Raw genomic sequence first — 22,636 nt, 5'->3', positions numbered from 1 at the left:
TATCACAGTAATCCAAGTCTATGCCCTAACCAGTAATGCTAAAGAAGCTGAAGTCTAATGGTTCTATGAAGACCTACAAGACCTTATAGAACTAACAAGCAAAAAAGATGTCCTCTTCATTATAGGGGACTGGAATGCAAAAATAGGAAGTCAAGAAATATCTGGAGTAACAGGCAAATTTGGCCTTGGAGTACAGAATGAAGCAGGGCAAAGGCTAACAGAGTTTTGCCAAGAGAACGCACTGGTCATAGCAAACACCCTCTTCCAACAACATAAGAGAAGACTCTATACACGGGCATCACCAGATGGTCAACACCGAAATCAGACTGATTATATTCTTTGCAGTCAGAGATGGAGAAGCCATACAGTCAGCAAAAGAAGACTGGGAGCTGACTGTGGCTCAGATCATGAACTCCTTATTGCAAAATCTAGACTTAAATTGAAGAAAATAAGGAAAACCTAGACAATTCAGTAATGACCTAAATCAAACCCTTTGTGATTACACAGTGGACGTGACAAATAGATTCAAGCGATTAAATCTGATAGACAGAGTGCCTGATGAACTATGGACGGAGGTTCATGACATTGTACAGGAGGCAGTAATCAAGACCATCCCCAAGAAAAAGAAATTCAAAAAGGCAAAATGGTTGTCTGAGGAGGCATTACAGATAGCTGAGAAAAGAAGAGAAGGTAAAGGCAAAGGAGGAAATGAAAGATATAAGCATCTGAATGCAGAGTTCCAAAGAATAACAAGGAGAGATAAGAAAGCCTCCCTCAGTGATCAGTGTGGAGAAGGCAATGGCAACCAACTCTTGCCTGGAGAATCCCAAGGATGGAGGGGCCTGGTTGGCTGCAGTCCATGGGGTCGTGAAGAGTTGGACATGACTGCATGACTTCACTTTCATTTGTCACTTTCATGCATTGGAGAAGGAAATGGCAACCCACTCCAGTGTTCTTACCTGGAGAATCCCAGGGATGGTGGAGCCTGGTGAGCTGCCATCTATGGGGTCGCACAGAGCCAGACACGACTGATGTGAGTTAGCAGCAGCAGCAGCAGTGATCAGTGCAAAAAAAAAAAAAAAAAAAAAAAAAGGAAAACAATAGAATGGGAAAAATTAGAGATTTCTTCAAGAAAATTAGAGATACCAAGGAAACATTTCATGCAAAATGGGCACAATAAAGGACAGAAATGGTATGGACCTAACAGAAGCAGATGATATAAAGAAGAGGTGGCAAGAATACACAGAAGAACTGTGCAAAAAAGATCTTCATGACCCGGATAATCACGATGGTGTGATCACTCACCTAGAGCCAGACATCCTGGAATGCGAAGTCAAGTAGGCTTTATGAATCATCACTACAAACAAAGCTAGTGGAAGTGATGGAATTCCAGTTGAGCTATTTCAAATGCTAAAAGATGATGCTGTGAAAGTGCTGGACTCAATATGCCAGCAAATTTGGAAAACTCAGCAGTGGCCACAGGACTGGAAAACATCAGTTTTCATTCCAATCCCAAAGAAAGGCAATGCCAAAGAATGTTCAAAGTACTGCACAACTGCATTCATCTCACACTAGCAAAGTAATGCTTGAAATACTCCAAGCCAGGCTTCAACAGTACATGAACCATGAACTTCCAGATGTTGAAGCTGGATTTAGAAAAGGCAGAGAAACCAAAGATCAAATTGCCAACATCTGTTGGATCACCAAAAAAGCAAGAAAGTTCCTGAAAAGCATCTACTTCTGCTTCATGGACTATGCTAAAGTCCATGGTGACTGTGTAGATCACCACAAACTGTGGAAAATTCTGGAAGAGATGGGAATACCAGACCATCTACCTGCCTCCTGAGAAATCTGTATGCAGGTCAAGAAGCAACAGTTAGAACTAGACATGGAACAACTGACTGGTTCCAAATTGGGAAAGGAGTACATCGAGGCTTTGTATTGTCACCCTGCTTATTTCACTTATATGCAGAGTACATCATGGGAGATTCTGCGCAAATGAAGCACTAGCTGGAATCAAGATTCTCTGGAGTAATATCAATAACTTCAAGCTATGCAGATGACGCTACCCTTATGGCAGAAAGCGAAGAACTAAAGAGCCTCTTGATGAAAGTGAAAGAGGAGACTGAAAAATTTGGCTTAAAACTAAACATTCACAAAACTAAGATCATGGCATCCGGTCCCATCACTTCATGGCAAATAGATGGGAAAGCAATGGAAACAGTGATAGACTTTATTTTTTTGGGCTCCAAAATCATTGCAGATGGTGACTGCAGCCATGAAATTAAAAGACTCCTGCTCCTTGAAAGAAAAGCTATGACCAACTTTAATAGTATATTAAAAAGCAGAGACATTACTTTGCCCACAAAGGTCTGTCCAGTCAAAGCTATGGTTTTTCCAGTAGTCATGTATGGATGTGAGAGTTGGGCTATAAAGAAAGCTGAGTGCCGAAGAATTTTAGCTTTTGGACTGTGGTGTTGGAGAAGACTCTTGAGAGTCCCTTGGGCTGCAAGATCCAATCAGTTCATCCTAAAGTAAATTAGTGCTGAATATTCATTGGAAGGACTGATGTTGAAACTGAATCTCCAATATGTTGGCCACTTGATGTGAAGAACTGACTCATTGGAAAAGACCCTGATGCTGGAAAGATTGAAGGTGAGAGGAGAAGGGGACAACAGAGGATGAGATGGTTGGATGGCAATATCGACTCGATGGATAGAAGTCTGAGTAAGCTCCAGGGATGGACAGGTAATCTGGCACACTGGAGTCCATGGGGTCGCAAAGAGTCGGACGTGACTGAGCAACTGAACTGAACTGTACTGAACTTTCCCCATAAAGCAACTAGAGAAAGAAGAACAAACAAAACCTAAAGCTAGTAGAAGAAAAAAAAATCATTAAGATCAGAGCAGAAGTAAATGAAATAGAGACAAAGAAAACAATAGCAAAGAAAAATGAAACTAAAAGCTGTTTCTTTGAGAAGATAAACTGAATTAGTAAGTCTTTTGCCAGACTCATCAAGAAAAGAAAGAAGAGGACTCAATAAAATTAGAGCTGAAAAAGGGGAAGTTGCAACTGACACCACAGAAATAAAGGATCATAAGAGATTACTACAAGCAACCATATGCCAATAAAATGGACAACCTGGAAGAAATGGACAATTTCTTATAAAGGTAAAATCTCACAAGACTGAACCAGGAAGAAATAGAAATATGAACAGACAAATCACATGTACTGAAATCAAAACTTGGTTAAAAAACTGCCAACAAACAAAAGTCCAGGACCAGATGGTTTCATAGGTAAATTCTATCAAACATTTAGAGGAGAAATAACACCTATCCTTCTGAAACTGTTCCAAAAGACTTCAGAGGAAAGAAAACTTCCAAATTTCATTGTATGAGGCCACCATCACCCTGATACCAAATCCAAATTAGAGGCTAAGATCACGGATGAACAAAGACACAAAAATCTTCAACAAAATACTAGCAATCCAAATCCAACAGTACATTAAAAGGATCATGCACCATGATCAAGTGGGATTTGTCCCAAGGATGCAAGGATTTTTCAATATCTGCAAATCAATCAGTGTGATACATCACATCAACAAACTGAAGAATAAATACCATATAATCATCTCAATAGATGCAGAAAAACTTTTGACAAAATTCATTTCCAATTTATGGTAAAAATTCTCCAGAAAGTGGACATATAGGGAACATATCTCAACATAATAAATGCCATATACTATAAACCTATAGCTAATATCATACTCAATGGTGAAAAGCTGAAACCATTTCCTCTAAGATCTGGAACAAACAAAGATGTCTACTCTCACCACTTTTATTCAACATAGTTTTTGAAGTCTTAGCTATAGTAGTCAGAGAAGAAAAAGAAATGAATCCAAATTGGAAAAGAAGTAAAACTGTCACTGTTCGTAAATGATACTATACATAGAAAATCCTAAAGATGCTACCAGAAAACTACTACAGCTCATCAATGACTTTGGTAAAATTGCAGGTTACAAAATTAATACACAGAAATCTGTTGCATTTCTATACACTAACAATGAAAGATCAGAAAGAGAAATTCAAGAAACAATCCCTTTACTATCATATCAAAAGCAATAAAATACCTAGGAATCAACCTATCTAAGGAAACAAAAGCCCTGTACTCCAAAAACTGTAAAACACTTATGAAAGAAATCAAAGATGACACAAAGAGAAGGAAAAATATACCATGTTCTAGGATTAGAAGAATTGATATTGCCAAAATGACTATACTACTCAAGGCAATCTATAGATCCAGTGCAATCCCTATCAAATTACCAATGGCATTTTTCAGAGAACTAGAACAAAAAAATCTTAAAAATTTATGGTGACACAAAAGATCCTGAATAGCCAAAGCAATCTTGAGGAAAAAAAAAAAATGGAGCTGGAGGAATCAGACTTTCTGACTTTAAACTACACTACAAAGCTGTTGTCATCAAAACACTGTGATCCTGGCACAAAAATAGAAATATATATACCAATGGAACAGAATAAAAAGCCCAGAAATAAAGCCACACACCTATGGTCAATTAATCTACAACAAAGGTGGCAAGAATATATAATGGAGGGAAGATCATCTTTTCAGAAAATGGTGCTGAGAAAACTAGGCAGATATGCAAAAAAAAAATAAATTAGAACATTAACACCATACACAAAAATAGTGGATTAAAGACCTAAATATGAGACCAGACATGTAAAACTCTTAGATGAAAACCTAGGCAGAACACTCTTTGACATGAATCTCAGCAGTATCGTTTTGAGTTGGCTCTTTTTTAAAAAAATATAAATTTATTTATTTTAATTGGAGGTTAATTACTTTACAATATTGTATTGGTTTTACCATACATCAACATGAATCCGCCACAGGTATACACGTGTTCCCCGTCCTGAACCGCTCTCCCTCCTCCCTCCCCGTACCATCCCTCTGGGTCGTCCCAGTGCACCAGCCCCAAGCATCCTGTATCATTTTGATTTGTCTCCCAGAGTAACAGAAATAAAAACCAATAACAAATAGGAATTAATTAGATTCAAAACCTTTTGCATAACAAAAGAAACCATAGACAAAATGAAAAAAACAACCCTCAGAATGGGAGAAAATACTTCCCAATGATGTGACTGTTAAGGGTTTAGTCTCCAAAATTTACAAACAGCTCATGGGGCTTAATATCATGAAAACAAGCAAACTTGTAAAAAAATGGGCAGAAGACCTAAATAGAAATTTCTCCAAAGAATACATACTTATGGCCAAGAGGCACATGAAAAGATGTGTTCACCATCACTAATTATTGGAGAAATGCAAATCAAAACTATAATGACACCAGTCAGAATGGCGATCATAAAATAATCCACAAACAATAAGTGCTGGCAAGGGTGTGGAGAGAAGCAGACTTTTCTTAAGTGGGACCTCAAAAATTGAAGACAGTAAGCCAAGTTTGGTTGATTTTCTTATATAATTATTAATATTGACTGAATAAATACATGTTAAATAGCTGTGAACTTTGTGGAAAAAGAAATGAGTGGTAAAAAATTGAAACATTTAGAGAAACCAACTTATTTGTAATGTCTTCCATATAAAGGAGAGCTTACAAATCTATAAGAAAGGTGTCATCAGGCAATTCATAAGTTAAACTATTGGCTTACATAAAAAAAAAAGTTCAACTTTGCAAGTAGTCAGAACATTATATGAAAATATGTAAAATGATGTAAGAAAGTGAGAGTCCATATTGTTAAGTATCAAATTATAAAATATTAGAAATTAATTAGGGTCATTTATTGCCAAAGATGTTGAAGTGAAGTTGCTCAGTCGTGTCCGACTCTTTGCGACCCCATAGACTGTAGCGTACCAGACTCCTCTGTCTATGGGATTTTCCAGGCAACAATACTGGAGTGGATTGCCATTTCAAATGAGGGTAAATTGGATGAAATTTTCTTCAAAGCATTTTAGCAATGGTCATTTTCTTAAATTAGAGATTTGCACAGCTTTCAATCCAGTAATTCTGCCTTCAGGAATTCATCCCAAGGAAAGAACTATGGATATGGACTAAGGTTGTATTACAAAGATATTGTTCATAAAAAGAGAAAATAAAGAATGACCTGCTTAACGATTTGGGAGTGGTTATGTAAATTAATTTTGATATACTATAAAAACAAGTGATCTTATAGAAGACTGTTCATTGGCATGGAAAAACTAATTTTATCATAAGAAATGAGTCACAAAACTTTGTAATTCTTGTTTCCACTTATGTATTTAAAATGCATATATTATGTAAAACAGTAGAGGGAAAGTTTACAACAAGATGTCTATAGTAAAATTTAGGTGATGACCTTAATGTTAATGCCTTTTCCCTTTGCATAGATACATTTCCCAAAAGTTTTTACAATGCACAGTTATTAATTTTGTAACAAGAAAGGAAAACCTATGCAATTATTTTTTAAAAGTTCTCTTGTAAGAAACATCAAATTATAGAAAGAATGATTCAGGGGTAATAAACCTGATGTATCTATAATAGCATTTCTGAGTCAAATCCAAAAGAAGACTGAAAATGCTTGACAGAAAGACTTGGCAGTTACTGAGAGAAAAGTTATTTGTTTCTGGAGCAAGTTGAAGTTAGGTAAGCAGAAGTCAATTTCTCTCATCATCTCAGAGCTGAAACTTTGCCCTAGGCTTGGTACTTGGGAAAAGCTTTCTGTTTGCAGACAGTGCTCTGGGAAGAACACATCATGGCCTGAGCTTCAGCATAGGTGGAGTTTGTTCTACAATCTTTAAAACATTGGACAGAATAACAGTAGCTTTTATTTTTTTTAATTTTTATTTTTACTTTATTTTGCTTTACAACACTGTATTGGTTTTGTAGCCTTTAAAGAGCTGTCATGTCAGAGTTGCAGACCATTTACCTCTTGCAAGAGGCTCTGGTTTGGATTTATGTTTACGGCAGAATGTTCTTTCTTCTGGAAAAGCCACCTTGTGTGTGTAAAAATATAATAGAATGTGATGAGAAAACAGAAATGCTTGAAAAATGGCAAAATAAACTGTTCAAATGATTAAATTACTCCTTCAGTTCAGTTCAGTTCAGTCGCTCAGTTGTGTCTGACTCTTTGTGACCCCATGGACCACAGCACGCCAGGCCTCCCTGTCCATCATCAGCTCCCGGAGTCTACTCAAACTCATCTCCATTGAGTCGGTGATGCCTTCCAACCATCTCATCCTCTGTCATCCCCTTCTCCTCCTGCCCTCAATCTTTCCCAGCATCAGGGTCTTTTCAAATGAGTCAGCTCTTTGTATCAGGTGGCTAAAGTATTGGAGTTTCAGCTTCAACATCAGTCCTTCCAATGAGTATTCAGGACTGATCTTTAGGATGGACTGGTTGGATCTCCTTACAGTCCAAGGGACTCTCAAGGGTCTTCTCCAACACCACGGTTCAAAAGCATCAATTCTTCGGCGCTCAGCTTTCTTTATAGTCCAACTCTCACATCCAAACATGACTACTGGAAAAACCATAATCTTGACGAGATGGACCTTTGTTGGCAAAGTAATGTCTCTGCTTTTAATATGCTGTCTAGGTTAGTCATAACTTTCCTTCCAAGGAGTAAGCGTCTTTTAATTTCATGGCTGCATCACCATCTGCAGTGATTTTTGGAGCCAAATAAAGTCAGCCACTGTTTCCACTGTTTCTCCATCTATTTGCCATGAAGTGATGGGACCAGATGCCATGATCTTAGTTTTCTGACTGTGAGCTTTAAATTAGCTTTTTCTGACTGTGACTTTCATCAAGAGGCTCTTTAGTTCTTCTTCACTTTCTGCCATAAGGGTGGTGTCATTTGTGTATCTGAGGTTATTGATATTTCTCCCAGCAATCTTGATTCCAGCTTGTGAAACATTGTCTTTATATTGAAGGAAGAACTCTTGGTTTTTTTTTTTTTTTAATGACAGGTACAATTCCACAACTTTAATGACATGACATATGGAAGGAGGCAAAAAAAAAAAAAAAAAAAAAAAAGAAAAGAAAAAGAAAGAAAGAAAGAAACCACCTCAGTTTTTCAGCTCTTTGGAGAGATCTGGGGCAAAGGAATCAGAATTCAACAATTGGATTTCCTCAGCTGAACTAAGGATGGAGAACAGATGGTATGGAGTCAACTCCCTGGCTGACTGTTCTTTGGGGCAAACAAGGAAAATGCCTTCTACAGCCAAAGGGCGATGAGAACATTCTTTGGTGGATGGACTTCAGGCTCTGCACTGACATTAACTTCTTTTGGGATGTGGAAGCTTCCAGATGAAGGCTGGTCAGGTAATAATGGCTATCTCTTCCCGGTCTCTGCTCTTGGACACTGAGTTGATTATGCTTCTTAAATACTTTATGAATTCCATCCTGATCTCTTCCGGGTCATCCTCGAGATTCGAGTACACCAGCTTCTGATTGTTCAAGGGTGGTGCCAAAGCTGGGTTTTCTTTGTCACTTCCGAAGCCTGGTTTGTGGTGTGCAGTTAACAGACACTGAGTATTCTGTAAGAACTCCTGCTGGAAGAAGTAGGAATACCATGTCTCAGTTTCCTTCAGGTGACCTGGGATGTCGGCGTTGAAGACGATCACCACTCCGTGAGAGTCCTTCATCAGGGCTGGCCAGCAAGACTCGAACTTTGGATCGCTGCCACAATCCCAGACCTCAAATTCACACCCCGTGCCTTTGTTGTTGCTGGTTAACATGTGGGTTCTCGAATTCCAGGATCCTCACTCCTTGGGTTGGGTTGTATTCAGTGATGCCAGAAGATTATGTCATAAAGTTGGCCAAAACGGTTTTTCCACTCTCGCAGGGCCCCACAAAGAGGATCTTGGCCTTCAGCATCTTTGTCCGGGGACCACTCAGGCACCGCTCGAGCCCACGTTGTAGTCTCTATTTTTTTTTTTTTTGAGAGATAATTCTTGTGTAAATGAAAAATTTAATTTGCAACATGCCTTCACTGTGTGTGAACATGTGGGCAAGTGTGGGTGTACATGTGTTTATTTTTATGTATTCATTTGTTTATTTGTATGTTTGATATTTATATTTGATTGTGTTTGAGCAGTATTTGAGATGTCAGATATTTAGGCCAAAAATACTGCAGGGATGGATGCTGGTAGGAAAAGACCATGAAACAGAACTAAACTAGTTTGTAGATGCTCAATCTGGTGAGACTGCCCATGGGGGTCAAGGCTGGGTCCACTGCTATGGGTACCAAGCAGACTTTGTGTTGAAGGAGGTGGATTTTCCTATTATAAATTCTCTGGAATAGGAAATGAGGATGAGGAGGTAGCCTTCTGGTTTGAATACAGAAGGAGCTCCTTTTGTGACTATCCACTTGAATCTAGTCTAGATATTCTTGTAGACACTTCCAGTGGTGGTTAGAAGTTTTCTTTGCCACAAGGAATCAGCCTAGTAGCTACACATGGACATTCCCTGCAAAAGCCTCTTGAGAATGATATAGGATGCCTGGGTTCATATAAAGTAGCCAAAGGTAAGGTGATTTTTTAAATTTTACATGTTGTAAATTCCCTTCACTTATTCCATAAAGCTCAGATGCAGAAACTGGCTTAGGTTCTGATAGAGATAATTAATCATACCTGTATCCATGTTTAGAAAGGATTTGAGACAGTAATCATTCTACTTGAATCTCTCTTCCAGAAAAATCTGATTTAATTAGCCTGGAGCACCAGAATTTTTAAGAGTAGCCCAGCTGATTCTAATGTGCCAATTTGAGAACTGAAAAGGGAAGCCTGGTGGCTCAGATGGTAAAGAGTTTGACTGTAATGCAGGAGACCCAGGTTCGATCCCTGGGTCAGGAAGATCCCCTGGCGAAGGGAATCCCATGGACAGAGAGGAGACCGGCAGGCTACAGTCCATGGAGTCACAGAGTCAGACATGACTGAGCAACTGACACTTTCACTTTAATTTGAGAACTGCTCTTTTAGAGACTAGTGTGGAAGAGGGAGCAGCCCCAGTGTTACCAAACCATGTGCATTTGCCCACATGCAGCAAACCAAACGCTGAGATCTTGAGGCCTAGAAAGAGTTTACTCACATGGCAGCCAGTCAAGGAAATGGGAGTACAATTATCAAATCTGCTTCCCTGAAGTTGGGGTGGTTGGGATATGTATGGGGTAAGCAAGATGATCTTAGGCTTGGGGAAAGATTCTTGGAGGCAGGGAAGAGGTGAAGTAATTGATATTTTGAGAAGGTGCTTCTGGAGGACAAGTTTCTGTATATTCACAATGGAGGTGAACAGAGGGCAGAGTTTTCCAGTCCTCTGACATCAACACGCCATTCATCAGACATCCGTGAGGCCCCCAGGTTTAGAGTTGGTGGTCCCAACTGGCTGTAGCTGGCTCACACTGGGCAGAAGTGAAAGTGTGAAAGTAGCCCACGAGGCTCCTCTGTCCATGGAATTCTCCAGGCAAGAATACTGTAGTATGTTGCCATTTTCTTCTCCAGAGGATCTTCCTGACCTAGGGGTTGAATCTTGGTCTCCTGCATTGCAGGCAGATTCTTTACTGTCTGAGCCATCAGGGAAGCCCCCACACTGGGCAGAAGCTGACTCCAAGTTCCTGTAAAACAACTGGTCTGAGTGAAACTGGGAAGGCAATTTACAAGCAAGGGAGTTTTAACAAGCTGTTCCCTTATCTGCTGACCTGTAAGACAAGTTCAAGAATGTCTGTTGCTTACTGCTGCTGCTGCTGCTAAGTCGCTTCAGTCATGTCCGACTCTGTGTGACCCCATAGATGGCAGCCCACCAGGCTCCGCCGTCCCTGGGATTCTCCAGGCAAGAACACTGGAGTGGGTTGCCATTTCCTTCTCCAATGCATGAAAGTGAAAAGTGAAAGTGAAGTCACTGAGTTGTGTCCGACTCTCAGCGACCCCATGGACTGCAGCCTACCAGGCTCCTCCGTCCATGGGATTTTCCAGGCAAGAGAACTGGAGTGGGGTGCCATTGCCTTCTCTGCTGTTGCTTACTAGCTCTTGTTAATTGTATGGAGTATAGTTTCAGCAGCAACTCAGAGATGATTTGGTTGTTACCTAATTGCTGGCAGCAGAGTCTTGAGTCCAGGGAGGCCAATTAGAAGGGTAATTGCGGTACAGAGTTATGCAAGAGCAAAAGTCAGGCATTCACAGGAATCTGCAAATACTGTGCTTCCTACTATAGGGTATTTCAAGGAGAAGGAACCTGAAATCTTGCTACTATGCAAGTAAGGGCTATTATGATCTTAGCATTCAGTTCAGTTCAGTTCAGTTCAGTTCAGTCGCTCAGTCATGTCCGACTCTTTGCGACCCCATGAATCGCAGCTTGCCAGGCCTCCCTGTCCATCACCATCTCCCAGAGTTCACTCAAACTCATGTCCATCGAGTCGGTGATGCCATCCAGCCATCTCATCCTCCGTCGTCCCCTTTTTCTCCAACCCCCAATCTCTCCCAGCATCAGAGTCTTTTCCAATGAGTCAACTCTTACAATGACTCAACTTTGAGGTGACCAAATTACTGGAGTTTCAGCTTTAGCATCAGTCCTTCCAATGAATATTCAGGATTGATTTCCTCCAGGATTGACTAATTTGATCTCCTTGCAGTCCAAGAGTCTTCTCCAACACCACAGTTCAAAAGCATCAATTCTTTGGCGCTCAGCTTTCTTCACAGTCCAGCTCTGACATTTGTACATGACCACTGGAAAAACCATAGCCTTGACTAGATGGACTTTTGTTGGCAAAGTAATGTCTCTCCTTGTCAATATGCTATCTAGGTTGGTCATAAGTTTTTTTCCAAGGAGTGAGCCTCTTTTAATTTCATGGCTGCAGTCACCATCTGCAATGATTTTGGAGCCCCCCAAAATAAAGTGTGACACTGTTTCCACTGTTTCCCCATCTATTTCCCATGAAGTGATGGGACCAGATGCCATGATCTTCATTTTCTGAATGTTGAGCTTTAAGCCAACTTTTCACTCTCTTCAAGAGGCTTTTTAGTTCCTCTCCCCTTTCTGCCATAAGGGTGGTATCGTCTGCATATCTGAGGTTATTGATATTTCTCCCAGCAATCTTGATTCCAGGTTGTGCTTCTTCCAGCCCAGCGTTTCTCAGCATTACAGGCTATGAAATAGAGAGGAGCAAATCTGACTCTGTATTGGATCTGTTTCTTTAACTTTTGTATTCTAACTGCTTTTACTACAAGTTAATCACTATAAAGAGATGTTGTCTATATAAGGTGTACATAATGGTGCATGGCTAGGAACCCTGCCTCCCATGCCTCATGTTAAGCTAAGATACCTTTGTTTAGCTCACAGGAACCATCCTGACTAGGTCCACCTGTGAATGGCTGCAGGAAATAAGAAATTAACACATCCCTTCAGAAGTCTGGCTGGAATCAAGAAATCTGTACAACAACCTATTTCTTTCTTCACTTTACCTCCTCAGTTCCCGGTCTTTGTTCTATGAAAGAAACTAGCATCCAAAGCCTGGGAAAAATGGTTCCTTAGGGCATCATATTGCACCGTATTCTTGGTCTGCTGGTTTTCCAAATAAAGTTGCTGTATCCCATCCCAACAACTCAATTCTTGACCTATTGGACTGCCATACAGTGAGGTGTACAAGCTTGGACTTGATAAACACTTGTATAACAATTCCTATGAAGAACAGTCTTTAGATGAAAATATTTAAGTTCAAGGAGTCTGAAGTCACATGATGTTAGAAACATTTATGCCTATATTTGATAGGTATAAAAGATATTTCCCATATGTTTAACGTATGAATGAGTAAGAAAGATAAAGCCTGAGAACATTTCCAGATAAAAAGATAGTAAAGAGATGTGACAGTGAAGCATTTTTATGAGATAGTGGACTGAAAAGCAAAAATTGCAATACAGGCTATCACTGGGACAACTGATGAAATTTTAACCCTCAAAGTGGATCAGATAATAGCTTTGTATTCCTGTTAAGATTCTTGATTTTTGTTAATTACATTCTAGTTCTGAAAGAGAATGTCCTTATTCTTGGTAAAGGCACATAAAAGTATTTAGAAGTAGGGGGCATAATGTCTCCAACTTAAGCTTTTATGGTTCAAATAAATGCCAAGAACGTACAAAAATATGTATAGGAGGAATAAGAAAGCAAATGGGGCAATTGAGGAATCTGGACAATTAGTATACAAGTATTCATTTTTCTATTCTTGTAACTTTTCTGTAAGTTTAAAATTATAAGAATCAACACAAGAAGAATCTAAGGGAATGTGAGGCAAAGAAAACACCCTTGAGATGGGAAGGAACTTGACATGTTGTAGGAACTAAGAGATACCTCCTATGGCTGAAATGTGTTGGCAAGATCATAGGGTGGCAAGTGATGAGGAAATTGATGAGGAAATTGATTAGGGAATAGAAGGTAGATCATGAAGTTCTCATAGGCCATGGTAAGGGATATGACTTTAATTATAATGGGAAGTCACTATACGTTTCTGAGCAGGGATGGATGTAGCAAGGTGCACTTTACAGTTGATTCCAGGGAATGATTTTTCCTGGGGCTGTTTAGGCTACACATCAGCTTCTAAATAACTCAATCAATGTATCTACAGAAAGGAGGGAAATGAATAGGTAGGCTTCCTTGGGCCTCTTGCCAGGTGAAGAAGGATGAGGAAAAACCCACTGGGACCCCACGGGTTAGCCAAAAACAATAGCTGACGTTATTTACACCTTGCCATGTCTGGGCTGCCTAGCAAACTATAGGTACTGACTCCTATAGCAAGACTTCATTCCACTTTCCCAGTTCTAGAAACATTCCAAATCACATTATAAATTTTCCCACATTTAAGACCAAAAACAATAGTAAAATCCCACACCTAAACCCTCTCTAAAAGGAGATGACCCAATCAATTTCTCTATTCTGTTCCAAGTCCAGCATCTTTGGGTAGTGTTTATTACACCATGTCAAGTTTGAATGGGCTCTTCTTGACCCTGCAGTTGTGACTAAATGACAAACTTGATATATATTGGAAGAGAAATGGGAAGTTGTCCAGCAGCTTAGGTAAAGAGGCTCACTCCTCTTCTAGAAGGAGTGGCTGTGTCTGGACCCACAGTAATAGAGGGCTTTTTCCAGCAGTCACAGCAGCTACTACTTACAAGTAATAAAGTGATAGCAGCTGGCATTCTTAGACAATTCCCAACTGCACTGGCATTTCTACTCAGACTCGTTGGTGCCTAAATCCTTTCAATTTATAATGCTTATCCCAAGTTTATCATGATTGCATTTTAAGAGAGTCAAGAGTCAGAATCCTGCAATAGGAAAGAATAAGTCTGACTGCATATTACAGCTATTTCTTTTACTTTAACCTTTGTATTCTATTGCTTTTGCTTTAAGAATGTTGCCTGTAGCCTAAAATATACAGGGTAGCCCATTTCAAGCCTCTGATCTTTAAGGTTGTAACACTTCTCCTTTCAAATAGAAATTAAAAAATGCAGAATAGAGAATAACATTTGTCTTGTTCGAAGTTTACAGGAACACTGTGACATGACCTACATGGACAGCTTCAGGAACAAAGGATTCTGGCCCAAGAAGTGTACACAGCCAAATACACCCCTCCTCTTTTAAGTATAAAAGAAATCTGAATTCTACTTTGATAAGATGATTCTCTAGGACATTAGTCCACCATCTTCTCAGACTCCTGGCTTTCTGAATAAAGTTGTTATTCCTTGCCCCAACACCTCATCTCCTGATTGTGCATTGACCAGAATGAGTTTGGACTCAGTAGCAATCCCTCTCCTGCAGACAAGGACCTTGTGGTGTCAAGGAGTATGATGTGCTTATGTTTTCAGACTCCTGTTTGTGATGATGAGAGAAAGCAGCCTCTATGCCTCTGAATTCTTGATAGCTATGTTTTTCCAGTAAATCCAGCTCATTATATTTTTACACATGACACTAGAATTTGTCCTCACCTACCTTTAGTTATAATAAAAATTCCTATTTCATAGAAGGAAATGAATGCAGTGAAGTTGCTGTACTGTTATATGTATGACGTTTGCTAGATAGATATCTAAAGGATCTCCCTGCTCTGCTAGCAGACTGATTTCCTGCAGGTGACAGACTAATTTCTTTTACAGGTTCTCCTTGCCAGGAGTATCTCCCTTGTCCACCATCATCAGTGACTATCCTTGAGTCTAGTATAGATGAATATTCCCCTTCTGACGTATAAAGACTCCATCGGGTCTTTTATATTGTATCTTCTGGCATACAGTCCTCTTCTGATCACAGAACCTGAACTCTCTAAAGGAAATGAATGTATTTTGATTATAACTGCACACCTTGTAACCAAGCAGGACTCTATGGGGTTTTCTGGGACAGACATCCCCCACCTCCATGTCCTCTACCTGCCTCTTGTTTGTAGAAAGCTTTAGTCTCCCAGGCCTCCCCTGAGTCACAAAAGGCTGGCTCAAGAATGAACAATTGAAAGAATGCGAACTTGTAATAACAAAGAAAACAGCAGTTGGGCCAGGAGAGCCAGTAACCATTTAAACAGTAAATCAGCCACATGGCAGTCACAGAATCTTTAATTCCTCAGTGAAGGACATAGATAACAGTGTTTGATGCACATCCCTGAATTATTCTGCAGATACTAAAACGTCCACCAGATGGAAGCAGCTAACTTCATGATGACCGTGAGCGTGTAAACCCTAGACTGGCTAGAGTCTAAGGATTGATGATGTTAACCCCTGTGAAAGCAGCCTGTTACCTCACCCTCAACCAGAGAATTGGGCACAAACTGATCATGCACCCTGCAACTCTGTCAGCTTGCCTTTAAAAACATTTTCCTGAAATCCATCAAGGAGTTAAGGGTCTTTTGAATATTTGCCACCTGTCTACGTTGCTTGGTGCCTGCAATAAAGGCTGTAGTTTGCTTCACCACAACCTGGGATCAGTAGATTGACTTTATTGTGTATGGGAGAGTGTCCCCAAGTTTGGTTTGATAACAATCTTAGCCTACCATACTCCTATGCCTTTCTTCTCCCAGCTACAGAGATGGGCATATGCCCCCAAACCAGGGCTGTTAAGACTCCTTCTCAGAACCTCTTCAGGGGATTTGCAGATGTTCTCATACAATAGGAGCTGTCAGACTGGTACTTTGCCAGTCTTGGGGTGCTGGGGATGCTTATACCTGCTCTGAGGAGAGTTTGAGGGACACAGTATTTGTGCACTTCATCGAGCTGTGCCTCAGGGCAGTATAACTTCTGGACTTTTTAGCTGAAGTGGCCCCCGAATACCTTTTTATTGCTTAGGTGAAATTTTGTCAGGTGTAGACAATAGTCTGCCTAATTTCATTAGGGCTTTACTGCTTTAGCTGAATACTTTCCTGGCAAGTTTATAAGACTGGGAATTGTTTTAGGAGTTGAGCCATCACAGGACCTTCTTGGTCAAGTTTGTGTTTTCCCTAGCAATTAAATTCCTTTAACATCCATCAAGTGCCAGAAATCTTATTGAGTCACGATTCCAGAATCCAGATTCTGCCTCTGAAGTTCGGTCTCTTGGCAACAGTAGTTGCCTCTCCCTGAAGTGCTAAGTCACAGTTGAATACTTTTGTTTCTGTTGCTACCTTTAAAACAATAGGTATGAGGGAACATATAGGGTTTATCTATATGAGTATTATTATAACAATATTTTGTATTAAATATGAAAGGATAGGATTTTTGGGGGTATATTAAATAATATTTTTTAGTATATATACATTGTTTTAGCTCTTTTATGAAAATCAACATTTCAAAGTTGAAATGTTTTGAATTTTGAAAAGCCTGGATTCTGATTAAAATTCTCAATGCAGACATTAGAATTTCTTTACATTTAAAAACTGTGATGTTATTATATTTTAATATAGCTTTTTTCCTTCGAGTTTTGCAGAGGCTTTAAAAATGTTTAAATATATATATGGATTATATGTAGAAAAGTAGATATTGTTGATAATATGATTTAATAATTACTTTTTAAAGTTTAACTGGCATAAACTTCATTAGCAAGTAAGAAAAATGGGAGATATTTTGAATAATGAGATCTATCAGAAATTACTGAGGGGTAGAATAATTTATTCACAGATGGTTTCATATTAATTAAATTGTAACATATTTACTGAAATCATTTTTAGAATTTTCTTTGCTAGTTCATTCTGACTAAATTTCATAATAAAACTTAGCTCTTATGATTTGCACTTAGCAACCACATAGGTAAGACATGGCTTGCTTTAAGAAATGCCAAAATACAAAATATTAACTTCTGATAGATGATGAAGATGAAGGAAAGTATCCTTGTGAAGAAAGGTTTTTTTCCAATGAATTAATCACGTCTTAAATAGTTCTACTAGTGATTTATTTTCTAAAATGTGCCTTTAGCAATTGTATTAGTTTTTTATCTCTGTGTAACAGATTACCATAAGCTCAGCAGCGGAAAGCAATTCCTATTTAGCAATTCACAGTTCTGTGTGTAGAAAGTCTGGCATGGCATGGCATGGAGGTGGTCTGTGCTTTGGGTCTCACTGGTTGAAATCAGAGTTCCAGCCAGACTGGGTTACTTTTGGAGGGCCTGGGGATGATCTCAGGTTGTTGGAAGACTTTGGTTCCTTGCGGTTATAGGACTTTTTCCCTGTTTTCTTACTGGCTGTCAGCTGAAGACTGCTCTTAGCTCCTAGATACCACTTGCATTCCTTGCCATTTGGCTTCCCTCATCTTCAAAATGAGAAACAAAGAATTTCTGTTGCACCAAACCTCCACCCTACCCCATCTTTGAACCTCTTTCACCAGGAGGAGACAAGTTCCTTTCACAGCCTCAACTAATTAGGTCAGGCCTACTGAAGGCCCATTGAAGATATTTGCCTGTCTTAAGGTCAGCTGATTTGGGACTTTTATTATACCTCTATACTTCTCAACAGCAGCATGAGGTGAGTGTCTGATTGAGTCTCTGGGAGAAAGGTTGCATACAAGGAGAGGGGTGGGAATATTTTGGGAACTATCCCAAATTCTACCTATTACAGCAGTGAAGTGCACCATGATTAGATTAAAAAAATTCACTTAAAAATATGATTTCTAGTTCAAAATAAGAGGTTACTTGGAAGACTTAAAAGCATTGTGGGTATGAAGAACTCTTGATGTTTATGAAAGATGAGCTTGGGAATCTATTAGCACATGCCTTAGCTTTGAGCAGGGTAGGGTGCTCACTTGAGTTTTTCTGACCTTTGTTTCCTTACAGGAAAATGCCAGTCATAGGAGAGCAGCACCCATGTCAGCCTCTTCTCTTTCATCTTTGTATCCTCCTTCTCAGAAGCAGAAATACAGTCCCAAAAGCCTAACTGTTCTCTGAATATATTCACTTTATCTCTCCTGAGGCTAAGCTGCAAAAACACTGCTTATATTCTCACAGCCACTTAGTCTCTTTTTCTCATTTCAAACTTCAAAATATTCTTTTAACAAGGAATCATAACAAAACCTTCCCCAAAGCCCAATGGCATAAGTAGTTCTGCTTTCTGGAACCCAGTGCTCTAGTGAAGTTTCATGATGTTATCCCCAGTCATTACAGAAGTGTTAAATCACAATGTATACACTGCTGAAGAAGTAGGATAATATGTAAAACTGCCATATTTCTTTGAGAAGGAAATGGCAACCCACTCCAGTACTCTTGCCTGGAGAATCCCATGGATGGAGGAGCCTGGTAGGTGGCAGTCCATGCAGTCTTGAAGAGTCAGACATGACTGAGCAACTTCACTTTCACTTTTCACTTTCATGCACTGGAGAAGGAAATGGCAACTCACTCCAGTGTTCTTGCCTGGGGAATCCCAGGGGTGGAGGAGCCTGGTGGGCTGCCATCTATGGGGTCACACAGAGTCAGACACAACTGAAGTGACTTAGCAGCAGCAGCAGCCATATTTCTACTTAGCTGTCATCCCATACAGAATCACCTTGTGCCAAGAGATTCATTCATTTCAGAATCAAGTTCATTAGTTGTCACTGCTTTATCATGGATTTGCTGTCTCGGTGGTGAGTTAGGGACTGCTGCAATTTAGAGGTTACTGTGAGCCACCTTTGGTGCATCATCTCCAGGTATTTGTCCCTGAGTCAGCAGATCTCAAGTCTATAAGTGTACCTTAACCAGCAAGGCTGTATGAGAAGTGATGTATGAGGGTTCCAGTTCAAGTTGTTTTGGATTCAAATCCTAGTTCTTCTGCTTACTAACTAAAATCATTTCATGTTTCTGTGCTTTAGTTTTCTATCTTACTAGGTGCACTCTTAGTGTGACTGGTGAGTAATAAGTGCTTACTATGTTAGACACTATTTTACATACCCCCACCTCCTGCATGTGTGCTAAGTCCCTTCAGTCATGTCTGACTCTTTGAGATCCTGTGGACTATAGCCCACCAGGCTCCTTTGTTCATGGGATTTTCCAGGCAAGAATACTAGAGTGTGTTGCCTTGCTCTCCTCCAGGGAATCTTCCCCACCCAGGGATCAAACCCATGTCTCTTAACATCTTTTGTATTTGCAAACGGGTTCTTTACAAACTAGCACCACCTGGGAAGTCCTGCATTGAGGTCGAAGTCTGTTGACATGCTTCTTGTCCCTTGGCTCAAGAACTGGCAGAGTTGGATCCACATGATAAGGCATCTCTTTCTTTTGAAATACGCCCAGAATCTAACCACTTCTCCCCCCATCACCACCACCATCACCACCACCACCACTACCACCACCACCATCACCTTCACCATCACCAACACTACCACCATCATCACCTTCACCACCACCACCATCATCACCACCACCACCATCACTACCGTCATCACCACCATCACATTCACCACTACCACCACCATCTTCACCACTACCACCACCACCACCACCACCACCACCACCATCATTATCACCACCATCATCACCATCACGTTCACCACTACCACCACCACCACCATCATCACCACCACTACCACTATCATCACCACCATCACCTTCACCACCACCATCATCACCACCATCACGTTCACCACTACCACCACCACCACCACCATCATCACCACCACCATTACCTTCACCACCATCACCACCATCATCACCACCACCACCACCACCATCACCACCACCATCACCACCATCACTACCATCACCACCACCATCACCTTCACCACCACCATCACGTTCACCACTACCACCACCACCACCATCACCACCACCACCATCATCACCACCATCACTACCATCATCACCACCATCACCTTCACCACTACCACCACCACCACCACCACCATCATCACCACCATCATCACCACTATCACCATCATCACCATCACGTTCACCACTACCACCACCATCACCATCATTATTGTTAGGGACCAAACGACAGTCTCTAGGACCTGAGTCATGTTTACCAGAAAGAGACAGAATATGCGCTCATCCTGCCTGGCCAATCATGTAACGCCAGCTACTCCTGTAACTGAGACAAAGAACTGCCTGTATATAAGCCGCCATACTTCTTTGTTCGGGGCTCTTGTCGGATTCCCTTGTGTGGGATGAGACTTGAGCCCTAGCGCGCTAGAGATAAACTCCCTTCTTGTTTTTGCATTATTGTGGTGGACTTGCTCTCTCGGTTGGTTCGGAGATACGGGCTCGGAGCATAACATTTGGGATCTCCGTCCCGCCGGGGAAGACAACTCTCCTGGTAGAAGGGAGTAACCTCGTTAGGAGATAAGAGCTCTGAGCACCGGTGCTAACGTTGCAGAAGCCCAGATTAAGTCCGAGGCCCGGTATCGTACTGGGGAGGCATCTGGCTGTAAAGTGCAGAGGCAAGTCAGCGTAAGGCCGGGGCCTAGTTTTGTGCTGGGGAGGCAGCTGGCTCTGATATTGGATTAAGTCAGCGTAAGGCCGGGGCCTAGCTTCGTGCTGGGGAGGCAGCTGGCTCTGATACTGGATTAAGTCAGCGTAAGGCCGGGGCCTAGCTTCGTGCTGGGGAGGCAGCTGGCTCTGTAAACATCCTGCAGGTAAGATTGAGTGCATTGTCGGTGGCCACCTTGCATTTGTTATCTGTTTGTCTATTTGTGGTGTCTGTGTTGCTCTTTGTGTGCTCTGTTGGCTCCCAGTGTACTTTTCTGTGATCATGGGACAAACAACTTCTACTCCTTTATCTCTTATGATTAACCACTTCTCTGATTTCAAGTCTAGAGCATAAAATCTATCATTGCTGGTGAAAAAAAGCAAGTTAGTAACTTTTTGTTCTGCTGAGTGGCCTGCTTTTGATGTCAGCTGGCCGCAAGAAGGCACCTTCAGCCTGCCTACTATTCGAGTGGTCGGAGAGAAGGTGCTCGCCCCCTACACTTCGGGACACCCAGCCAGACCAAACTCCATACATTTTGGTCTGACAGGACCTGGTGGAAAACCCCCTGGTCTGGCTAAAACCTTTTGTTTTTCAGCCCCTCAGTTCCCTTCCCTCTTCCCTGCCCTTGCTTCCACAGGTTCCACAGGTTTCATCGGGAAAAGCCAAAAAGAAAACCAAGCCTTCAGCTCCTCCCAGAAAAAGGGGCCCAGCCTAGGGAACTCGAGAAAAGGCAAAAAAAAAAAAAAAAAAAAATGGCCGGCATAGCGGAAGAAGACCCGGAGGTTTCTTCCTCCACCGTTCATGTGTGTCCAGTCTGGGCGGGGCCAGCCAGAGAGGGTAGAAAACGGACATATCAGTATTGGCCCTTCTCCACTAGTGATCTGTACAATTGGAAAACCCAGACTTCCTCCTTCTCTGAAAAACCGCAGGGTCTTATTGATCTTTTAGAGTCTATCCTGTTTACTCGCAATCCCACTTGAGATGATTGTCAGCAACTGTTACAGGTACTTTTTACTACAGAGGAGTGCAAATGGATCCTGTCAAAAGCCCGAAAAAATGTGCCAGGGGTGGATGGGAGGCCCACAATACAGCCTAACCTCATTGAGGAGGGGGTCCCCTTGGTGCGACCCAACTGGGACTTCGAATGCGCTGAAGGTAAGGAGCGTCTCCGAGTGTACCGTCAGACTCTCATGGCTGGCCTTAGAGGGGCCGCCAGAAAGCCAACTAATTTGGCCAAAATAAATCCAGTGAGACAACAGCCAAATGAGAGCCCAGCAGCCTTCCTTAAAAGGATAATGAAAGCTTTTAGACAGTATACGCCTATGGACCCACAGGCAGATGAGTCACGAGCGGCAGTTATGTTAGCATTTGTAAATCAAGCAGCCCCCGATATTAGGAAAAAATTACAAAAGATAGAGAGGTTAAATAAACAATCCTTGCAAGATCTAGTGAGGGCAGCCGAGAGAGTTTTTAATCATAGAGAGACCCCAGAAGAGAGAGAGGACCGCATTAAAAGAGAAGAAAGAAAATTTAGAGCTGAAGAAAACCGTAAAAATCAAAAAGAGCTGGCCCAGATATTTTTTTGCTGGGGTTGAAAACAAAAACAGGTTCCAAAAAGGGAAAAAATTGGACTCAAAAACTGAAGAAAAAATGACAAGGCGTAAGCTTGAGAAAAACCAATGTGCATTTTGTAAAGAGTTTGGACATTGGAAAGATAAATGCCCCAAACAAATCTAAAAGGGGAGCCCAAGAACCCCAAAAAC

At 41.0% G+C, this 22,636-nt stretch overlaps 1 pseudogene; it reads right to left on the bottom strand.

The window, feature by feature from the left end:
- Window positions 1-8,325: 8,325 nt before the first annotated feature.
- LOC128060967 (intraflagellar transport protein 22 homolog) lies at window positions 8,326-8,884 on the bottom strand (annotated as a pseudogene).
- Window positions 8,885-22,636: the final 13,752 nt, after the last annotated feature.

This window comes from Budorcas taxicolor, chromosome 15 (genome assembly GCF_023091745.1).
Source record: "Budorcas taxicolor isolate Tak-1 chromosome 15, Takin1.1, whole genome shotgun sequence".
NCBI classification, from domain to species: Eukaryota; Metazoa; Chordata; class Mammalia; order Artiodactyla; family Bovidae; genus Budorcas; species Budorcas taxicolor.
Note: the sequence above shows the minus strand (reverse complement) of the source record. Positions and strands in the feature narration are given on the sequence as shown.